This window comes from Salmo salar, chromosome ssa09 (assembly GCF_905237065.1).
Source record: "Salmo salar chromosome ssa09, Ssal_v3.1, whole genome shotgun sequence".
In the NCBI taxonomy this organism is placed as follows: domain Eukaryota; kingdom Metazoa; phylum Chordata; class Actinopteri; order Salmoniformes; family Salmonidae; genus Salmo; species Salmo salar.
Window position 1 is genome coordinate 121928560 of NC_059450.1, and position 22106 is coordinate 121950665.

Consider the following 22106-nt stretch of genomic DNA (forward strand, 5'->3'; position numbering starts at 1 on the left):
GGTGGGGCCGTGTCTGGTGATAGAGAGAGTGGGGGAGGTGACGTACCGGGTGGAGGTCCCCCCACGGAGCAGGAAGGTGGTGGTCCACCGGGACCGATTGGCACCCTACAGAGGGAGGAAAACGGTAGGAAATGGGAGTGAGGTCTCTGATGTGAGCCCACGGGAACAGTCTAACGAGGAGACTCTAGCGCAACCTGAGCCTGGGATGGGGGCTGCTTCTTCGGAGGGCGCTGGAAATGACATTGGGGCAGATGAGTGTTCTGGGGGTTCACCGGTGAGAGCCACGGGGAGGCCCAAGAGACTGATGCGACCTCCGGGTCGTTTTAAGGATTTTGTTGTGTAACCCTAGGGGCTAGGGTTTAGAAAGGGGGGGGCTATGTAACGACCCGGTATTGTGTTCTGTGTTTGTGGGTGTGTTATGGTTCTCATGGCTACTAGCAGGGGTTAAATATGTCAGGACAGAGGGAAAGGCTGGGGGGGTATGATGGGTAATCCCGCGGGATTTGGAAATGATAAATAGGGATTACTGTCTCATCTTTCTTTCTTTTCTGTTCGGGGCCTTGATCTGTTCCTATGGGAGTAAACATTAATTAGACTTGGTATAGTTGTGTACATTCGGCATTTAGCGGCGTGGGCTGTGGCCTGAACAATAGCCCAGTTTAGGAATAAACCTGTGTTCTGACCTGCACACCTAGAGTCCGTCTCTTTTTCCTTTATGACCCAGCCGGGTCATTACAGTACCTTATCACAACCCCCAGGTACTTAGAAACACTTACATCCGTGGACTCATCGAGGAGGAGGCTGAAACGCTGGTCACCCACATCTGCGACCAACTTTTTCAGAAAGTATGGTGCTAGAACACCATTAATCATTTCTGTGCACTTTGTCCTGTGCATTTTAAAGTGGGTAGTAGCAGTGGAGTCTGAGAAAGCAGCTCTACATGCTTCTCCAATGTGTTCACGTCAGCATGGAACAGTGTTCAGCGATAGCTAATGCCACGGTGGCCTCAGCCTTTTTTGCAGAGTCCATTTTTTTAACCATAAATGGCAGCTTATTTGGGGTGGAACTGTTATAAGGCTTTGCCTTTTGAGTATGTTTTGAGTTGTCATGTGTTTTTTTACATCACTAAGTTTGGCATAGAAATCAGCCTTACAATACAGGCAGTATGCCCGTGTATCATCTCCAATAAACGGCTTCAACCAGCCTTTGAATTCAGGGTTTGATTCCCACTCCTTTCTGTATTTTTGAGTGTACAGTTTAGACTGAGACATGATGAGCTAGCCAGCTAGATGTTTAGCTTATGTCACAGAGAGGCACACACACAGTGGACAATGTAAGTGACTGAGGCTGTGGGAGTCAAATGCAGTGATTTATTTTAGACAAAGTACATTTTACATTTACATCCCGCCCTGGATCAGCCAGCGGCGGCTTCCTTCATGGGTGATTCATTTGTAGTTTGGACACGGAGGGGTGAACATCTGCTCTGACTGCAGCTGGGAGAGACTGCTGCGCGGGGACTGGGGTGGGGCCCACGGCAGCACCCGCTGCTGGTTGAGAAGAGTAAGAACGATACATGCTTTCATGTCAGAGTCTCCAAAGGTCTCCAATAACACCAGAAAAAGTCGCTAGATTTGTCTCTAGTCGATTTTTTACAAAATGTGTCGCTAGAGGGGTCTGAATACTCGCTAAATATATCGACAATGTCGCTAAGTTGGCAACACTGTAGCGACCATTCGGCCTCCCTTGATTTTATTTTAATTTTTTTAATAGCCAATCAGCATTGAACTAAACTGAGGAAACTCAACTGTTAATGGTCCCGGAGCACCAAAAGAAAGTGTCAAGGGAATACAGTTTGGATTTGGCTTCACACCAATTACATCATATTAAAGACAAACATCATTGACTGAAAAAATCTTGAATTGTTGCATCTTGTTTTGGTGTTGTCCTAAGGTGGCTGGCTAGCTCAAATTTACCATTTCCTAGAATGGCCATGGACAGATAGCGATTGGACATGTGGTTTTACCTAATTATCCATACAAATCAAATTGTATTTGTCACATGCTCCGAATACAACAGGTGTAGACCTTACAGTGAAATGCTTACTTACAAGCCCTTAACCAACAATGCTTTAAGAAGTTAAGAAAAAAATAAAAATAAGTTTTCAGTAAAAAATAGATATAAAATAAAAGTAACAAATAATTAACAGCAGCAGAAAAATAACAATAGCGAGGCTATATACAGGGGGTACCGCTACAGAGTCAATGTGTGGGGGGCACCGGTTAGTCGAGGTAATTGAGGTAATATGTACATGTAGGTAGAGTTAAAGTGACTATGCATAGATAATAACAGAGAGTAGCAGCAGTGTAAAAGAGGGGTCTGGGTAGCCCTTAGATTAGCTGTTCAGGAGTCTTATTGCTTGGGGGTAGAAGCTGTTTAGAAGCCTCTTGGACCTCGACTTGGTACTGCTTGCCTTGCGGTAGCAGAGAGAACAGTCTATGACTAGGGTGGCTGGAGTCTTTGACAATTTTTAGGGCCTTCCTCTGACACCGCCTGGTATAGAGGACCTAGATGGCATGAAGCTTGGCCCTGGTGATGTACTGGGCCGTACGCACTACCCTCTGTAGTGCCTTGCGGTCGGAGGCTGAGCAGTTGCCATACCAGGCAGTGATGCAACCCGTCAGGATGCTCTCGATGGTGCAGCTGTAAAACCTTTTGAGGATCTTAGGACCCATGCCAAATCTTTTCAGTCTCCTGAGGGGGAATAGGTTTTGTCGTACCCTCTTCACGACTGTCTTGGTGTGCGTGGACCATGTTAGTTTGTTGGTGATGTGGACGCCAAGGAACTTGAAGCTCTCAACCTGCTCCACTACAGCCCCGTTGATGAGAATGGGGGTGTGCTCGGTCCTCCTTTTCCTGTAGTCCACAATCATCTCCTTTAGTCTTGGTTACATTGAGGGATAGGTTGTTATTCTGGCACCACTCGGTCAGGTCTCTGACCTCCTCCCGATAGGCTGTCTCGTCGGTGATCAGGCCTACCACGGTTGTCATCAGCAAACTTAATGATAGTGTTGGAGTCGTGCCTGGCCGTGCAGTCATGAGTGAACAGGAAGTACAGGAGGGGACTGAGCACGCACCCCTGAGGGGCCCCCATGTTGATGATCAGCGTGGTGGATGTGTTGTTACCTATCCTTACCACCTGGGGGCAGCCGGTCAGGAAGTCCAGGATCCAGTTGCAGAGAGAGGTGTTTAGTCCCAGGGTCCTTAGCTTAGTGATGACCTTTGAGGGCACTATGGTGTTGAACGCTGAGCTGTAGTCAATGAATAGCATTCTCACATAGGTGTTCCTTTTGTCCAGGTGTGAAAGGGCAGTGTGGAGTGCAATAAGGATTGCATCATCTGTGGATCTGTTGGTGCGGTATGCAAATTGGAGTGGGTCTAGGGTTTTTGGGATGATGGTGTTGCTGTGAGCCATGACCAGCCTTTCAAAGCATTTCATGGCTACATTTGTGAGTGCTACGGGTCGGTAGTCATTTAGGCAGGTTTCCTTTGTGTTCTTGGGCACAGGGACTATGGTGGTCTGCTTGAAACATGTTGGTATTACAGACTCAGACATGGAGAGGTTGAAAATGTCACTGAAGACACTTGCCAGTTGGTCAGCGCATGCTCAGAGTACACGTCCTGGTAATCCGTCTGGTCCTGCTGCCTTGTGAATGTTGACCTGTTTAAAGGTCTTACTCACATCAGCTGCGGCGAGCGTGATCACACAGTTGTCCGGAATAGCTGATGCTCTCATGCATGTTTCAGTGTTACTTGCCTCGAAGTGAGCATAGAAGTTATTTAGCTCATCTGGTAGGCTCGTGTCACTGGGCAGCTCTCGGCTGTGCTTCCCTTTGTAGTCTGTAATAGTTTGCAAGCCCTGCCACATCCAATGAGCGTCGGAGCCAGTGTAGTACGATTCGATCTTAGTCCTGTATTGACGCTTTGCCTGTTTGATGGTTCGTCGGAGGGCATAGTGGGATATTTTATAAGCTTCAGGGTTAGAGTCCCGCTTCTTGAAAGCGACAGCTCTACCCTTTAGCTCAGTGTGGATGTTGGCTGTAATCCATGGCTTCTGATTGGGGTATGTACGTACGGTCACTGTGTGGACGACGTCCTCGATGCACTTATTGATAAAGCCAGTGACTGATGTGGTGTAGTCCTCAATGCCATCGGAAGAAACCCGGAACATATTCTTACCTTTGCCTCGATTCGGCAGTCTCATCCAGATCATCATGGCATTTGTAGTTCTTTATGATAGCCACATTAGCAGCTAATTAACATTTCATTTTTGGGGGGTAAATACAGGCAAATATATAGATAAAATCACCTTGTTCTTGAGAGATTTACATGGTTTTCAAAACGTCACGCCAGGATAAGCCTACACGAAACACAGCCCTTATTCCCCTTCTTTTAAGTGTTTCTAAAATGAATGGTGGAAAAACGATTGGAACCATTTCCCTGTTTGACCTTTTAGGTTTTATAGGTATTATGACTCATACTGTGGTACTCTATTATCACAACACATAGGTTGTAATAGGGCATTTTTTTCCCTGGCTTGGCTTCCCCAGGGATTTTACCTACGCACCACGACTGCTGATGCTGAGTATCTTTTGGGATAAACATAGGAAATTCCTACACAGCAGCCAAGTAATGCAATAGCTCAACAATATTCTCCTTTAGACAAAGGCACATTTGTCCATGAAACCTTCTGCAAACATAGCCACGGGAAGTAGGGGTGCTGAGGGTGTTGCAGCACTCCCTAAAAAATAAAACATAATTACACAACCAGATTTTGAACTAGGCCTTTATTACTCCTGTACTCCTCAACCCCCCCCCACCCCCCACCCCACCCCAATGAACACTTGCAAGACATGCTGGGTACTATTCTAATGAACCTATGAAACAAGGCCAATAATAATAATACCCAGTGTTTTTTGCCATTTTTATTTTTTACATTAGCATTTTGGTCATTTAACAGGCACTTTTATTCCGAGTGACTTACAGTCATTGCATTTAACAGAGGTAGATAAACAACTACATCACACAGTCTTAGCAAGTGAAACATTTTTTGTTACTGAGAATGTTGTTATAGTGAAGGCGTGTAGTTGCAAATGTATTTTGTGTCTAAATTCCAAAATACCCCAATATACCTGTATTTGATGTAAATACTGGAATGGAATGTTCGTATCCGGTATCTGCTAAATGACAAAAATGTCAAATGTAAATGTTTTACATACAGATATACTACTGTATTTAATTATATAGAAAATATATATATATTTATATTGATGTCACAAATGTATCATTTGTACAGTTCTTTATCAACTTCTTCGGGATCGGTGTCCCTTCAACAGCATGGTTGAGCTAACATAGGCTAATGTGATTAGCATGAGGTTGTAAGTAACAAGAAAATTTCCCAGGACATAGACATATCTGATATTGGCAGAAATCTTAAATTCTTGTTAATCTAACTGCACTGTCCAATTTACAGTCACTTTTACAGTGAAAGAATACCATGCTATTGTTTGAGGAGAGTGCACAATTTTAAACATGAAAAGTTATTAATAAACAAATTAGGCACATTTGGGCAGTCTTGATACAACATTTTGAACAGATGTGCAATGGTTCATTGGATCAGTCTAAAACTTTGCACATACACTGATGCCATCTAGTGGCTAAAATCTAAATTGCACCTGGGCTGGAATAATACATTATGGCCTTTCTCTTGCATTTCAAAGATGATGGTACAAAAAAAATAAAAAGAACGGTTGTTTTTTTCTTTGTATTATCTTTTACCAGATCTATTGTGCTATATTCTCCTACATTCCTTTCACATTTCCACAAACTTCAAAGTGTTTCCTTTCAAATGGTACCAAGAATATGCATATCCTTGCTTCAGGGCCTGAGCTACAGTCAGTTAGATTTGGGTATGTCATTTTAGGCCAAATTTTTTTTTAAAGGGGCGGATACTTAAAAGGTAAATTTGTTATTATTTGTTCCATTTGACTGTGTAAAACCCAAAATCTAGCAGTACTACTTCTCTGAGAGTGAGGCGGATATAGCATTTTGCAAAAAAAATAAAATAATTATTTGTCTCTCTGAAATGAAATCATCAAGTGACAGATTTTAAGCAAATAAATGCCTGTCATTAAATGCGATGCATGATTAGATAGCTTAGCTTTTGACTGCATGCTACAAACTTGGCATGTTCCACCAGCTGTGCTCCTCTGTTGCACACATTAGGCCATGTTTGTGCAATGAAAAAAACATGACAATAATGTTACAGAACCATTGCTAGTTTTTTGGGGAATATGTATGCAAACTTTGTATACTGGTGTGGTGGTGACCATAAAGCCATTTGAAAACAATTGAAAAGTATTAAAGATGCACTATACTGAAATCACTCCACCATTTTCTGTTTAATAAAATTCTAATATTTTTCTTAATTTCAGTTTGTGACAAAACAAGCAAGTATAGTGTATAGAATCATTGTACCATCTAAACGGCTGTGAAATATATTTTCCATAACCAAAAATATTGTATTTTCAAGCTGTTTGAAGCTGGTGTACACAAGTGACTGCGCGCTCATGCATGGAGCCCAACACTCAGCAGTTCCGTCTGGACCTCTGCTGGGCTGTATCAGCTGCTCTAAGCTTCTGCTACACACAAACCCACCTGTGCTACCATTTGCATGCATGGCCATCATGCATTTGAAGAAGAGGCTGTATAAAATCATGGCATATTAGTTTCTTACAGTTTTTATTATAAATCACTTAGAAGCATTTAGTATTTTGTTGACAAATCTCAAGCAATGATTAAATCTCCAAATACATGTACAGGACTTATAACAATCTTCTACTCTTTGTACACTGATAGTACGTCATCCTGAGCTCTTTATTGCAAAACCTTAAATACAAATGTCATCCGTCAGTGTATACAGTTTTGTTGAGAGGAAGTTCACACATTGTTTCGATCAGGGGAAAACAAAGTGGCATTGCTGATGGTTTCCTTCAAACTGTAAATACAGTGGGAGAAAAGTTTAATTTGTTTACCAGTCCTAAATCATGTATGATGTAAAGCTAGACCTGCGCTTTAGTTGAGTTTTCTCAATGGACTTTCTAAAAAGCTCAGAGATGCAGATAATTATGTTGGGATAATGATATACATGTACCTGGGACACATTGAGGGTTCCTTACTTTTTCCTTCATGTGTGTATATATAGTAATAAAACTTTATATATATAACTTTAATGCCTGACAGCATTCCATTGTAGGCTATTCTGCATTCTCATTGCAAACAGTTTTTTAGTTGACATTACATTATGTCATGTCAACTTGTTTTGCTTAGTGAATAGCAGGTGCAAGAAATGCTTGCATTTGTTGTATTGCAATTTGCTAGCATGTTGTATTGAATGCTGATGACTGTAAATTCGATCTACGGCAGCATTGCGTGTGTGTGTCAGAGAGAGAGAGAGGTTATGTGCACACTGGCCACAAAATGAGGTGGAAACTGAGCTGCACTTCCTAAACTCCTGCCAAATGTATGACCATATTATACACACACATTTCCCTCAGATTAGACAGACCCACAAATAAAACAAATTTTAAATCAAATTTTGATAAACTCCCATATCTATTGGGTGAAATACCACAGTGTGCCATCATAGCAGCAATATTTGTGACCGGTTGCCACAAGAAAAGGGCAACCAGTGAAGAACAAACACCATTGTAAATACAACCCATATTTATTTATGTTTGTTTATTTTCCCTTTTATACTTTAACTATTGTCACATCATTATAACACTGTACATTGCCATAATATGACATTTGAAATGTCTAATCCTTTGAAACTTGTGAGTGTTATTATCTATTTCACTTGCTTTGGCAATGTACTCTTACGTTTCGAATGCCAATAAAGCCCTTTTAATTTAATTTAATTGAGAGTGAGAGCGAGAGCGAGATTGGGAGGGGTGAGAGCCAAGGGGGGTGAGTGGGGCGATATATGCCATATATGGGCACGCCATCGACTCTGCCTTGCTATTGGCTGTGGGCCTTGTGCAGCTGCCTGTCAACAAGATGGCCTTCCTCTCCACGGATGTTCTGATTCCGATTATTTTGGTTGGTCAGAGAATGTACCGTAAAGGCCAGCCTGTGTCAGTTCTAAAAAGGTAGCCAGATGAACGAGGAAGAGTGTGAAACAGGCTCAGGATCAGTACAGGTTGTGTACAATCGAAAAACGGACAGTAGGCTTCGATGTTAACATTAGGTTAATATTAGAAAGTAAGTACTCTATTCTGCAGATAGCTAGCTACGTGGACACGTAACGCTAAAAGATAACCCGAGTCACCTGTACCCCCATCCTTGCTCAATCGGATTCCTCGGTCGGTTGTGGAGAGGAAATCGGGCCTACGACGGGGTGACTTGCTAGTGCTGTCATCCGCACTGTTGCAGGTCAAGAGCTTGCGGATCTACAGGTAAGATGACGAAAACATGAACAATTGCACTTTACGTTAGCAATTCTTAGCTGCATTTCAATGTCGTTAGCCAGTAACACACAATATGGGTTCCATTGCAATTTTGTTTGGCAGCCTAGCCAGCACACAATGTTACACTACACAACCCTTAACGTAGTTGGCTAACTGATATACATTTTTACTTCAAAGACAGATGTGGTGCCTATCAGTTAGCCGCGCCATAGCGAGTGTTTGTAACCATGTAACAACGAGATTGTTGGCGTCTTGTGCTATAACGCGCTAACTAACTTAATGTTAGCTGGCTAGCCAACTAGGCTAACTTAGCTTAACGTTACCGATTTATCTAACTAGCAGCTAGGAAATGAAGTTGGTTAGCTAACGTTACTGTGCCTAGTTAGCTAGTTGTGTTAGCTACCTAGCTAACATTAGCCAGCTAACGTTAGTGTTTACTTTGGGGCCTGCACGTCAGGTAGTTGCTAGTTAGCATAATTGATTAGCATATAACTAACCTAATGTAAGCTAACATTAGTTAGCTAGTTAACCAAGGTACGGACCTAGGAGGTTAACTTAGTTAACGTTAGTTATAAGAATAACTAAACCATCTGGTTAAACCACAGCCAGGATTTCTGTTTTCGTCCTATTCCTAGCTAGCTATGTATCTAAGTTAGCTAGATTGCGCAATTATTGTTACATTTGTATCATGTATTTGGTCATTTCAACTGACTGTTTGGTTGATCATTGTTAGACAACTGAATAAACACACATGGGGATGTCAATAATTAGTCATTGGCTACTCATGGTTACCCATGTAGACCACCTGTAAGTTACAACCTAATGGAAATGTTCCGTTAAATTCTGAAGGTGCTTTGTTTATAGCTAGAGTCCATGTCACCTGTACTTCCTCAGTGCAGTAACGTTAATCTGTTTCGTTTGTTTGATTTTCAGCATCTTGATTCAGTATTGGCTAGGTGACCATGTTTTCCAAACACTCTGGTAAATATTTACTCTGAATTAAGATTCAAAGATGTCTGCGTAAACAATGGGGTGTCAGCTATGACACATGACATATTGACTTTGAAAACATCTATGTTGTTTATTGAACTACAGTATGTGAAGTGGATTTACAGCTGGTTACAGAATTTCATCATGTGTCCCTGATCTGCATAATTATGGATATTTTTTTATTTAACCAGGTAGGCAAGTTGAGAACAAGTTCTCATTTACAATTGCAACCTGACCAAGATAAAGCAAAGCAGTTTGACACATACAACAACACAGTTACACATGGAGTAAAACAAACATGCAGTCAATAATACAGTAGAAAAATATGTCTATATATAATGTGAGCAAATGAGGTGAGATAAGGGAGGTACAGGCAAAAAAAAAGGCCATGGTGGCGAAGTACATACAATATAGCAAGTAAAACACTGTAATGGTAGATTTGCAGTGGAAGAAAGTGCAAAGTAGAAATAATGGTGTGCAAATGAGCAAAATAAATACAGTAGAGGTAGTTGTTTGGGCTAAATTATAGATGGGCTATGTACAGGTGCAGTAATCTGTGAGCTGCTCTGACAGCTGGTGCTTAAAGCTAGTGAGGGAGATAAGTGTTTCCAGTTTCAGAGATTTTTGTAGTTCGTTCCAGTCATTGGCAGCAGAGAACTGGAAGGAGAGGCAGCCGAAGGAGGAATTGGCTTTGGGGGTGACCAGAGATATACCTGCTGGAGCGCGTGCTACAGGTGGGTGCTGCTATGGTGACCAGCGAGCTGAGATAAGGGGGGACTTTACCTAGCAGGATCTTGTGGATGACCTGGAGCCAGTGGGTTTGGCGACGAGTATGAAGCGAGGGCCAGCCAACGAGTGTACAGGTCGCAGTGGTGGGTAGTATATGGGGCTTTGGTGACAAAACGGATGGCACTGTGATAGACTGCATCCAATTTATTGAGTAGGGTATTGGAGGCTATTTTGTAAATGACATCACCGAAGTCGAGGATCGGTAGGATGGTCAGTTTTACGAGGGTATGTTTGGCAGCATGAGTGAAGGATGCTTTGTTGCGAAATAGGAAGCCAATTCTAGATTTAACTTTGGATTGGAGATGCATAATGTGAGTCTGGAAGGAGAGTTTACAGTCTAACCAGACACCTAGAATATGTGGACAACTACAAATACCTAAGTCAGAACCATCCAGAGTAGTGATGCTGGACGGGCGGGCAGGTGCAGGCAGCGATCGGTTGAAGAGCATGCATTTAGTTTTACTTGTATTTAAGAGCAGTTGGAGGCCACGGAAGGAGAGTTGTATGGCATTGAAGCTCGTCTGGAGGGTTGTTAACAGTGTCCAAAGAAGGGCCAGAAGTATACAGAATGGTGTTGTCTGCGTAGAGGTGGATCAGAGACTCACCAGCAGCAAGAGCGACATCATTGATGTATACAGAGAAGCGAGTCGGCCCAGGAATTGAACCCTGTGGCACCGCCATAGAGACTGCCAGAGGCCCGGACAACAGGCCCTCCGATTTGACACACTGAACTCTATCAGAGAAGTAGTTGGTGAACCAGGCGAGGCAATCATTTGAGAAACCAAGACTATTGAGTCTGCCGATGTGGTGATTGACAGAGTCAAAAGCCTCAGCCAGGTCAATGAATTATGCTGCACAGTATTGTTTCTTATCGATGGCAGTTAAGATATCGTTTAGGACCTTGAGCGTGGATGAGGTGCACTCATGACCAGCTCTGAAACCAGATTGCATAGCGGAGAAGGTGCGGTGGGATTCGAAATGGTCGGTAATCTGTTTGTTGACTTTGCTTTCGAAGACCTTAGAAAGGCAGGGTAGGATAGATATAGGTCTGCAGCAGTTTGGGTCAAGAGTGCCCCCCCCCCTTTGAAGAAGGAGATGACCGCAGCTGCTTTACAATCTTTGGGAATCTCAGACGACATGAGCGGTTGAACAGGCTAGTAATAGGGGTTGCAACAATTTCGGCAGATCATTTTAGAAAGAAAGGGTCCAGATTGTCTAGCCCGGCTGATTTGTAGGGGTCCAGATTTTGCAGCTCTTTCAGAACATCAGCTGACTGTATTTGGGAGAAGGAGAAATGGGGAAGGCTTGGGCGAGTTGCTGTGGGGGGTGCAGTGCTGTTGACCGGGGTAGGGGTAGCCAGGTGGAAAGCATGGCCAGCCGTAGAATAATGCTTATTGAAATCCTCAATTATAGTGGATTTATTGGTAGTGACAGAGTGCAGTGCAGTGGGCAGCTGGGAGGATGTTCTCTTATTCTCCATGGACTTTACAGTGTCCCAGAACTTTTTTGAGTTTGTGTTGCAGGAAGCAAATTTCTGCTTGAAAAAGCTAGCCTTGGCTTTTCTAACTGCCTGTGTATATTGGTTTCTAACTTCCCTGAAAAGTTGCATATCACGGGGGCTGTTTGATGCTAATGCAGAACGCCACATGATGTTTATGTGTTGGTTAACCTGTTTAGGATAGGGGGCAGTATTTTCACGGCCGGATAAAAAACGTACCCGATTTAATCTGGTTATTACTCCTGCCCAGAAACTAGAATATGCATACAATTGTTTGATTTGGATAGAAAACACCCTAAAGTTTCTAAAACTGTTTGAATGGTCTCTGTGAGTATAACAGAAATCATATGGCAGGCCAAAACCTGAGAAGATTCTAAACAGGAAGTGCCCTCTCTGACCATTTCTTGGCCTTCTATAGCCTCTTTATCGAAAACAGAGGATCTCTGCTGTAACGTGACATTTTCTAAGACTCCCATAGGCTCTCAGAAGGCGCCAGAACGGGGAATGATGACTCTGCAGTCCCTGGCTGAAAAACAGTAGCGCGTTTGGATAGTGGTCGATCTGAGAACAATGAAACGGGTGCGCGCATGCACGTGAAGAGTCCATTTTACATTTTCAGTCTTTGAACGAAAACGACGTCTCCCGGTCGGAATATTATCGCTATTTTACGAGAAAAATCGCATACATTTATTTTAAACAGCGTTTGACATGCTTCGAAGTACGGTAATGGAATATTTTGACATTTTTTGTCACGATATGTGCCGGCGCGTCACCCTTTGGATAGTGTCTTGAACGCAAGAACAAAACGCCGCTATTTGGATATAACTATGGATTATTTGGAACCAAAACAACATTGGGTGTAAACTAGAAGTCCTGGGAGTGCATTCTGACGAAGAACAGCAAAGGTAATCCAATTTTTCTCATAGTAAATCTGAGTTTGGTGAGTGCCAAACTTGGTGGGTGTCAAAATAGCTAGCCATGATGGCCGGGCTATCTACTCAGAATATTGCAAAATGTGCTATCACCGAAAAGCTATTTTAAAATCGGACATAGCGATTGCATAAAGGAGTTCTGTATCTATAATTCTTAAAATAATTTATGTTTTTTGTGAACGTTTATCGTGAGTAATTTAGTAAATTCACCGGAGGTTTGCGGGGGGTATGCTAGTTCTGAACGTCACATGCTAATGTAAAAAGCTGGTTTTTGATATAAATATGAACTTGATTGAACAAAACATGCATGTATTGTATAACATCGAGTCCTAGGAGTGTCATCTGATGAAGATCATCAAAGGTTAGTGCTGCATTTAGCTGTGGTTTTGGTTTTTGTGACATATGCTAGCTTGAAAAATGGGTGTGTGATTATTTCTGGCTGGGTACTCTCCTGACATAATCTAATGTTTTGCTTTCGTTGTAAAGCCTTTTTGAAATCGGACAATGTGGTTAGATAAAGGAGAGTCTTGTCTTTAAAATGGTGTAAAATAGTCATATGTTTGAAAAATTGAAGTTTTGGGATTTTTGAGGAGTTTGTAATTTGCGCCACGCCCTATCATTGGATATTGGAGCGGAACATCTAGATGTAAGAGGTTAAGGGCAGTCATGTCTGGAGAGAACCAAGGGCTCTATCTGTTCCTGGTTCTTATTTAAGATGGTGAGGAAGGCATTTAAAAAAACAAAAAACAGGCATCCTCTACTGACGGGATGAGATCAATATCCTTCAAGGATACCCAGGCCAGGTCGTTTAGAAAGGCCTGCTCGCTGAAGTGTTTCAGGGAGCGTTTCACAGTGATGAGTGGAGGTCGTTTGACCGCTGACCCATTACGGATGCAGGCAATGAGGCAGTGATCGCTGAGATCTTGGTTGAAAACAGCAGAGGTGTATTTAGAGGGCATGTTGGTTAGGATGATATCTATGAGGGTGCCCGTGTTTACGGCTTTGGGGTGGTACCTGGTAGCATCTTTGATAATTTGTGTGAGATTGAGGGCATTAAGCTTAGATTGTAGGATGGCTGCGGTGTTAAGCATGTCCCAGTTCAGGTCACCTAGCAGCACGAGCTCTGAAGACAGATGGGGGGGCAATCAGTTCACATATGGTGTCCAGAGCACAGCTGGGGGCAGAGGGTGGTCTATAGCAGGTGGCAACGGTGAGAGACTTGTTTTTAGAGAGATGGATTTTTAAAAGTAGAAGTTCAAATTGTTTGGGTACAGACCTGGATAGTAGGACAGCCTGCGGAGTTCTATCTCTGCAGTAAATTGCAACACCGCCCCCTTTGGCCGTTCTATCTTGTCTGAAAATGTTTTAGTTAGGGATGGAGATTTGAGTTTTTGGTCTTCCTAAGCTGGGATTCAGACACAGCTAGGACATCCGTGTTGGCAGTGTGCTAAAGCAGTGAATAAAACAAACTTAGGGAGGAGGGTTCTAATGTTAACATGCATGAAACCAAGGATATTACGGTTACAGAAGTCATCAAAAGAGAGCGCCTGGGGAATAGGAGTGGAGCTAGGCACTGTAGGGCCTGGATTCACATCTACATTGCCAGAGGAGGAGTAGGATAAGGGTACAGCTAAAAGCTATGAGAATTGGTCGTCTAGGACGTCCGGAACAGAGAGTAAAAGGAGCAGGTTTCTGGGGGCGATGAAATAGCTTCAAGGTATAATGTACAGACAAAGGTATGGTAGGATGTGAATACAGTGGAGGTAAACCTAGGCATTGAGTGATGAGAGAGATTGTCTCTTGAAACATCATTGAAACCAGGTGATGTCATCGCATGTGTGGGTGGTGGAATTGAAAGGTTGGGTAAGGTATAATGAGTAGGGCTAGAGGCTCTACAGTGAAATAAGCCAATAACACTAACCAGAACAGCAATGGACAAGGCATATTGACATTAAGGAGAGGCATGCTTAGCCGAGTGATCATAAGGGTCCATTGAATAGTGAGGTTGGTTGGGGTCACGGTGATTCAGACAGCTAGCTGGGCCATGGGTAGCAAGCTGGCAGAAGATGGTCTGTTTTTAGCCACCTCGTGCGTTTCCGTCGGTAGATTTCAGGTTACGTTCAGGTTACGTCGCGACGGAGGGGCCAGTTGGATAACTCCCTCTGGCAGATCACGTCGGTAGTCCAGTCGTGAAGGCCCGGTGGGGCTCCGCATCGGCAGTAAAACGGGTCCAGATAGGTGATTGTAGCCCAGGAGTGGCTGATGGAACTCTTCAGCTGGCTAGCTCTGGAATAATTGATGTTTGCTCCGGGACCGACGTTAGCCAATAGTCACTCGGATAGCAGCTAGCTAGCTGCAGGATCCAGGTGTAAATGTCCAGAGCTTGCGGTAGAAATCCGGGGATATGGAGAGAAAATAGGTCCGGTATGCTCTGGTCTGAATCAGGTTGTACAAAACTGGCGATAGCTTTTCGAGCTAAAGGATAGCTGATGACCGCCAACTGTGTGAACTGGCTAACTTCTGGCTAGCTTCTGTTGTGGATTTGAGATTTGAGGTGAATAAGATTTTTTTTTAAACAATTGGTGATGCGGGTTTCAGGAGAGTGTTTTGAAGTTGAGTTTTTAGAAAAAAATATATAAAAAGATATGCGAAGAAAAGATTGTGTGTGTGTGTGTGTGTGTGTGTGTGTGTGTGTGTGTGTTAATATATGTATGTATGTATATATATATATATATTGCTCAAAAAAATAAAGGGAACACTTAAACAACACATCCTAGATCTGAATGAAATAAATAATCTTATTAAATACTTTTTTCTTTACATAGTTGAATGTGCTGACAACAAAATCACACACAAATAATCAATGGAAATCCAATTTATCAACCCATGGAGGTCTGGATTTGGAGTCACTCTCAAAATTAAAGTGGAAAACCACACTACAGGCTGATCCAACTTTGATGTAATGTCCTTAAAACAAGTCAAAATGAGGCTCAGTAGTGTGTGTGGCCTCCACGTGCCTGTATGACCTCCCTACAATGCCTGGGCATGCTCCTGATGAGGTGGCGGATGGTCTCCTGAGGGATCTCCTCCCAGACCTGGACTAAAGCATCCGCCAACTCCTGGACAGTCTGTGGTGTGGCGTTGGTGGATGGAGCGAGACATGATGTCCCAGATGTGCTTAATTGGATTCAGGTCTGGGGAACGGGCGGGCCAGTCCATAGCATCAATGCCTTCCTCTTGCAGGAACTGCTGACACACTCCAGCCACATGAGGTCTAGCATTGTCTTGCATTAGGAGGAACCCAGGGCCAACCGCACCAGCATATGGTCTCACAAGGGGTCTGAGGATCTCATCTCGGTACCTAATGGCAGTCAGGCTACCTCTGGCGAGCACATGGAGGGCTGTGCGGCCCCCCAAAGAAATGCCACCCCACACCATGACTGACCCACCGCCAAACCGGTCATGCTGGAGGATGTTGCGGGCAGCAGAACGTTCTCCACGGCGTCTCCAGACTCTGTCACGTGCTCAGTGTGAACCTGCTTTCATCTGTGATGAGCACAGGGCGCCAGTGGCGAATTTGCCAATCTTGGTGTTCTCTGGCAAATGCCAAACGTCCTGCACGGTGTTGGGCTGTAAGCACAACCCCCACCTGTGGACGTCGGGCCCTCATACCACCCTCATGGAGTCTGTTTCTGACCGTTTGAGCAGACACATGCACATTTGTGGCCTCCTGGAGGTCATTTTGCAGGGCTCTGGCAGTGCTTCTCCTGCTCCTCCTTGCACAAAGGCGGAGGTAGCGGTCCTGCTGCTGGGTTGTTGCCCTCCTACGGCCTCCTCCATGTCTCCTGATGTACTGGCCTGTCTGTAGCGCCTCCATGCTCTGGACACTACGTTGACAGACACAGCAAACCTTCTTGCCACAGCTCGCATTGATGTGCCATCCTGGATGAGCTGCACTACCTGAGCCACTTGTGTGTGTTGTAGACTCCGTCTCATGCTACCACTAGAGTGAAAGCACCGCCAGCATTCAAAGGTGACCAAAACATCAGAAGCATAGGAACTGAGAAGTGGTCTGTGGTCACCACCTGCAGAACCACTCCTTTATTGGGGGTGTCTTGCTAATTGCCTATAATTTCCACCTGTTGTCTATTCCATTTGCACAACAGCATGTGACATTTATTGTCAATCAGTGTTGCTTCCTAAGTGGACAGTTTGATTTCACAGAAGTGTGATTGACTTGGAGTTACATTGTGTTGTTTAAGTGTTCCCTTAATTTTTTTGAGATATATATATCACACACACACGGGACAAGACGAGGACAACGGACGTCTGACTGCTGCTATTAAAGTGTTGTATCTTAAATAGGCACACAAATGTAGAGATATGCACAATAGACCTCTGCATATTTTGGTATTATTCTACACACTGGCTATTTTTTTTAAAGATTATTTTATAAATAAATGTAACCTTTTATTTAACTAGACAAGTCAGTTAAGAGCAAATTGTTATTTACAATGATGGCCTACACCAGCCAAACCCGGATGGCGCTGGGGAAATTGTGCGCCACCCTATGGGACTCCCAATCACGGCCGGTTGTGATACAGCCTGGAATCGAAGCAGGGTGTCTGTAGTGACACCTCAAGCACTCAAGACCAAATTTGTTTGGACCGGACCGACTCAGTCATAGATGTCTGTTTCCCCTTTTTCCCTCAGAACAGCTTCAATTTGTCAGGTCATGGACTCTACAAGGTGTCAAAAGCATTTTGAAGGGATGTTTCGCCAATGTTTCCCACAGTCGTGTCAAGTTGGCTGGATGTCCTTTGGGTGGTAGACCATTTCTGATACACACGAGAAACTGTTGAGCGTGGAAAACCCAGCAGCGTTGCAATTCTTGACACCAACCGGTGCGCCTGGCACCTACTTCCATGCCCCGTTCAAAGGCACTTCAATATTTTTGTCTTGCCCATTCACCCTCTGAATGGCTCACATACACAAACCATGTCTCAAGACTTAAAAATCCTTCTTTAACCTGCCTCTTCCCCCTTCATCTACACTGATTTGAAGTGGATTTAACAAGTGACATCAATAAGGGATCATAGCTTTCACCTGGTCCAGTCTGTCATGGAAAGCGCAAGTGTACTTCTGTAGAGTACAGTAAATTTGTGTACTCAACTCGTGTGCTTTACTGTGTACTGTACGGAACTCTATCTATTCTACTGTACTGAACTATACTTTAATAAAAACATTTTTACCAAATCTGAACCAATGTCTGATGTCTGTTTTGGGTCAAATCAAGGCTAGTCTGGACTGGACCAAAAATCAACATCTTTAGACGTTGAAATCAAGGCCAGGGGGGACTGACCAAATTTCAAATACTTTTCCAATGTCCATGGACGTCCGGTGTCGGTTGGTGCTCAGTGAGTAAGGAAGCTCATTACAGTAAATGGAAAGAGCGGGGGCTCATGGGTAGGTGTCAGTAGGTAGCCGGGAGGGGTGACATTAACTAGAGGGAGAGGGCTTGTCCAGGCTGTAGTCACACTTGCTTTGACCACCAAATGGTAGAAAGAGAAAGAAAACCGTTGTGGAAGGAAGGACTGTAGCGGGTGACCCAACAGTGGTTTGTGACTATGATTTCCCATTGTTGCCAATTCAATTGCAGTAATTTGTAAAATAATTGTGTTTTTAATCACTTAATAATTCATAACCAAGTAGATATTAGTAAAATTGTTAATATGTAGGTCTACCTTTACTTGTTACTTTTGTGAACTTTCATGATCCTCCCTCATGAGGAGAGAAATTGGAAAATATCTTAGGTATGTGTTTTTTTTATTTTTTTACAGAATTAAGGCACAGGGCAGTGTGTGTGTATGTTGATATTAGCTGGCAGGGGTCTTCACATCAACATGATTGTGTTTTGATGTGTTACTGATGCCTCTAAGACTTTTTCTGGTAAATGTTTTCTAAGGCCCCTTTTCCATCTGTTTGAATAGAGATCGAAGCCTTTGCTTAGTCCTAATATTTAGGATAGAAAATAGTTCAACTGTGTATATATGCCTTGATTTCTTAAATATAGACGCCTCCTGTAGCTTTCATTAGACACCATATTTATCATCCTATGAACTTGGTGGAGCTCAAGGGTCATTTTTACATTGAAATGCTCTTTTCTCAAAGACGAAAGAAGTAATCAAACTACAGGAAAAGCACATGTGTTGTTCAACTGAGATCTAGGCCTATACATTTTTATCTTTGGTACTACAATTAGAAGTATGGGAATAGTGGAGCAATGGGGCATTGAAATGAGCTTTAGGCATCTTCATGATTCATCTTCACATGTAGGTCTATATTCAATAGTTAAATTCCAGGGATCATCCATTGACGCGCCTGCTTGGGTCAGCCTAAAATCCTCTCAGAATAGCCTGTGTATCAGTTTTGTATTGATAGGGTTTGTATTAAATGTTTACAGAAACTACAATTCACCATTTTGGCGACCACTGTCCTGGCCCTTACAACCAACACTATTTGAGTGTCGCGGGTTGGTGATGAACTCTCTCTTGGTTGAAGCCAATTGGTGGAAAGAAACAACCTGATGTAGAGCTATAGTTTAAAAGGAGTGCATCGATATCCATTGCAGTTCAGCACAGTGCTATTCACTGCCAGAGAAGCACAGCTGACAGACCAAACACTTCTATAGCCAGCTTCTCTGCCTAACCCTCTCATGACAAAGGCACTCTGAGTTCATTTTATCGGGGATGGGTGGAGTCCATTATTCTTGTAGACGAGCATCATCAGCCTCACCTTGGCCCGGGCTGCTGCTGTATTGTCCCTGCAGGCGCAGCCAAGGCGAGGGCCAGTGGCTGGAGTAATTTATCACCTCTCTGCATAGTCCACCATTCTCAAAGCCTCTGAAAGGAGAGGGAGGATATCGCTCGAGGCGAACGAGGGGCCTGTCTGAATTATGAGGAAAGCCTGGAATTAGGATTTTTGTTGAACAAGTGTTTTTCCCTGAAAGGTCCTTTCCTGCTTAGTATGCCTAAACTGTTTCTTCTCAATATTATATTTTCTCTGTGATAAAATAGGAATGATGTCGTGCTAAACATTCCTTCAATGCCTGAGACTATTCTAACGGTGGTATTTTAGTGGGCGCAGATAGAAACGCAAGTTGTGGAATTGAAATGTATTCTGTGGCATGTGACAACCGTTTTGTTTCTATACATTCCCTGTTAAACCTGGAGCATTCTGTTATGATGTGGAGCCTGCTGAATATGCTCCAGTAGAAAACTGGACTAATTGTTTGACTACATGATGGAGGAGTGAATCCTCCTGTATTTGTGTGTGTAGTTCAGCGGTCGGTCGGACAACTTGGGGAGCCAGTGAGAGACGAGCCGCTGGCACGGCACTCAGCTATTTCTGTACTGCTGCTTGGCATGGACAGGATTTGGAGGATTAGGCAAAAAAAGCTTAAAACCAGCCTTGATTTGCAGGAATTGTTTCAAATGAGGGGGGAAAACCTGTGCAATGATAATGCAGTTTTTATCAGCTGTCGGGGAATACAGATTTTCGGCAAAGTCTCGGTCGTGTTTTGGTGCATGGATATCACTATAATACGATAAAGGGTCTACTAGTCTCATGTCCTCATTTTGTGGACTCTGTCATCATTCAGGCTATTACTCATTACCTGTATTACCTGTTATTAAGCCAGTATAGATGTCTTTAAACATACTGCTTGTATTAGATGGTGTCTCCCTGCAGAGTTCAGCATTGTTTCAGCTGGTATGGAGACACGTGTAGAATAGAACCGCATACTGCATGCCGTTTTATTACCATTGTAGCATTTTACTACCACCTGTTCATCAGCCGCCTTACTTCCTAAATAAATTGCAGGGGATATTGTGGGATAGCCTATTTAATGACAGCGATGACTACAGGATTGATTATAGCCACTGACTCCAGCTTCTGGGTGACTGCTGTCCATCTCTCCATCTTCTGAAGCAATGTTGGTGGCTCTAAATGGTAGATACTGGTCAATAGAGAGGGAATCTGACTGGAGCTAAATGATTCACTCACTGGCTGCCACTCACTGCCTGCTTCAGGAAGTGCCAGTGTTTGTTACAAAGATGGACAAGCAGACTGACACTCACTGTCCCTGTTACGCCAACCAATCTTTTTATGTGGGGGATAAAAACAGAGTGGGGTGGTGGCCCTGGAATGTACTTCATACAGGATGTAATCTGCAGGCTCTTAGCTGGAGCTGTGTGACTTATAAAGCCCTTAACCAACCCAAGAGTAGTTCTGTCCTCTGACGAGCGCACACACCGCCCGAGCAGCAGACTACTTAGTGTAGACATTCCTCTTCAGCCGAAGGTACGCCTTCTCATGCTTTCAACTGGCGACAAGTATAGATAGGCCTATATCTAGCCTACGTTTGGCTGGTAAGGGTCACCTCAGGGGCCAAACAATAGTGTAACACTAGTGGTGTCTGTCTGAACTTGTTTGTAATCACGAGATGGAAAGAGATGGCTTGTTCAGTTTTTTTTAATGAGATGTTTCATAAATTTTTATATACTGTGTGTGTGTGTGTGTGTGTGTGTGTGAGATTATTTTTTTTTTTAGGGGACAGGGAAGTCCTGAGACTAGGGTCTCTTTTACAGATGAGCGCTGCATAAATACATCAAACACATACAATATACATAATAAGAAAAAGACACATTTATCAACATAGAGGTCTAAAGGTCTTGTTGAAACAGTTTCGCACCACTTGTTCCTCTTAAGCACCCAGTGTCACATTTTTGGCAGGGTAACATGAAATGGCACGGGCACCCCGGGTAAACGGTTTTCCTGCAGGCCACAGCCAAGGTCCTTTACTCTGCCTGGCAGGCAATATCAATTCCACTACTCTCCCCTTCTAAAAATACACTAGGCATATGCTTTCCTTGTTCTTCCTCACCTCCTATTAGGCAGGTCCTCTTTTGAAGTGTCAGGATGGGAATCCATTTGCTGTTTTATTCCTCCCTTCATCTGCCCCAGACACAAGGCCCCGAAATGGAAGCCTTTAATTAGATTGAAAGCCTTCAAGGTGAGATAATTGACTAATTGAGTTTAGCTGTTGAGGCTGTCTGAAAGCACGAGTCATCCTGACTTCCTTGTGCACTGCGACTTGGTTTCTGGACCACCAAGAGGCTAGAAGCTGTCTTGCTGTAATGAATGGTTAGGAGTGAAATTTGATCCAATGAGTGTCTCACACCCTTCCATAGAGGTTGCTTCTGTATTAGCATGTCACAGAATTAGACTAGGTGACTTAGGTACTTAGTACTAATGCAACATGTAGAATGCATGGGAAGAAATGGGCCCTCAAAGTAGATTTTTAGATGTGTA

General features: G+C 43.4%; 1 protein-coding gene across 3 annotated transcripts in view; it reads left to right on the forward strand.

Moving 5' to 3' along the window:
* The window catches only part of LOC106612622 (F-box only protein 46), a 29597-nt gene that overhangs the window by 3945 nt on the left and 3546 nt on the right, over window positions 1-22106 (forward strand). The window contains exons 1-2 of one of the 3 annotated variants that reach the window (XM_014213958.2): window positions 8082-8513; window positions 9459-9506. The exons of 1 other annotated variant lie outside the window; for it this stretch is intronic. The gene's annotated coding sequence lies outside the window, so the exon portion shown is untranslated. Of the gene's footprint in view, window positions 1-8081; window positions 8514-9458; window positions 9507-22106 lie in introns of those variants that run through there. One more of the 3 variants, XM_014213957.2, reaches the window with a different exon arrangement.